Raw genomic sequence first — 1,529 nt, forward strand, 5'->3', positions numbered from 1 at the left:
ACAGGAAATAGTATAAAAACAGAGTAATGAAGCTCAGCAATATTTCCTCTTGCTCATTCGGCTTGAAGGCGTATTACAGCACAGTGAAATACTTATACAGTAAAACTAGGTAGAGACAAGGATACAGAGGTTGTTATAACAACCCATGTGCGCATACACCCAATACGAATATTCCATTCTAAAGTAGCAGCAGCAATAGCGCGTGTAGTAAATGACCGTGAGCACCTATTGCTTAACATAAACTAGATTATACAAAAACATTAGGTCGGTCGCCAAATTTCCTACCATTTGTTTCTTGCTAACTGTAGCTGTCTGGTCCTTCAATTGGATCCCATGTAGCTACTCGAAAAGGCCATTTCCAAATCATGTATATACTTAAAAAGCCCATTTATGGCCTTAAAAGCAAGTGCCGTGACAATGGCATAAAACTCTATCAATTTATCTTGAATGGTGAAGCTTCTTTTGCAACTCAACCAACCCTTTATGATCTACCACTCAATACCCATCTTTATGTTCTCATCTATATGGACGATATCTTTCATAAATTCTTACCGGCAACAACCACACCGCCATTTCAACTCTTCTAGAGAATCTTTATCAAAAAACTTAGGAAAAGAATTTAGAACCTATATCATACATTATTGGCATTCAAGCTATTTCAACTCCTACAATTATTACTCTTCATCAATAAAAGCGTGCCACAAAATTCTTCATATGATTGGAATGATTGTATGCATCTTTTCCCAAATCTATACCTTTCAAATCAGCTCTTGCCAAAGCATCTACAACCTCAATTATGGATGCTAAACTATTTCATCAACTAGCTGGCTCATTATAAGATCAAACTATTACAATGCCTGATTTATAGTTTGTCGTAAACAAACATTGCAGCATATACATCAATCATTACAAATCCATCTACTGCTCCTCAAATGTATTATTAGGTACATTAAAGGAACTCTTAATCATGGCATATCTATTCAAAGAGATCTCAAGCTTCATGCCTGTTCAGGTTTTAACTGAGCCAGCAATTCTTGGCAACACTCTTATTTCTTAGAATGCAAAAAAACAGTCCATCATTGCTTGTTCTTCGATGAAAGTGGAATATCACACTTTAGCTAAAACCACCACTGATCTCATTTGGATTCATTTTCTTTGTCCATTATGGCAATTATTTCCAATCAAATTTCATGCACACCTGAAGCAAATTGAGATTGATCATCACTTTTAGGAAATGCATTATTACCAAGAAAACTGTCTTAAATCGCACTTTTTCTCTAGATCAACTATCAAAAAATTTTACAAAAGCACTTTCGAGTCTCCAATTCGAACTTTTTCCTGGCAATTTGATAACATGGCTTTGACCATCAATTTAAGTGTACGTGTTAACAATACCAATCAAGGCAGCAAAAACACTTTAATAGCCCCTCTCACAACCCAGCAGCCACTTCCTCAGTATAATTGTCTCTCTGATCCCTATAACCAATTCTGTGATCACAGCATTGCCCTTAAAAACTTTAGGATATAAT

This window comes from Dendrobium catenatum, unplaced genomic scaffold, assembly GCF_001605985.2.
Source record: "Dendrobium catenatum unplaced genomic scaffold, ASM160598v2 fragScaff_scaffold_1118, whole genome shotgun sequence".
Taxonomy (NCBI): domain Eukaryota; kingdom Viridiplantae; phylum Streptophyta; class Magnoliopsida; order Asparagales; family Orchidaceae; genus Dendrobium; species Dendrobium catenatum.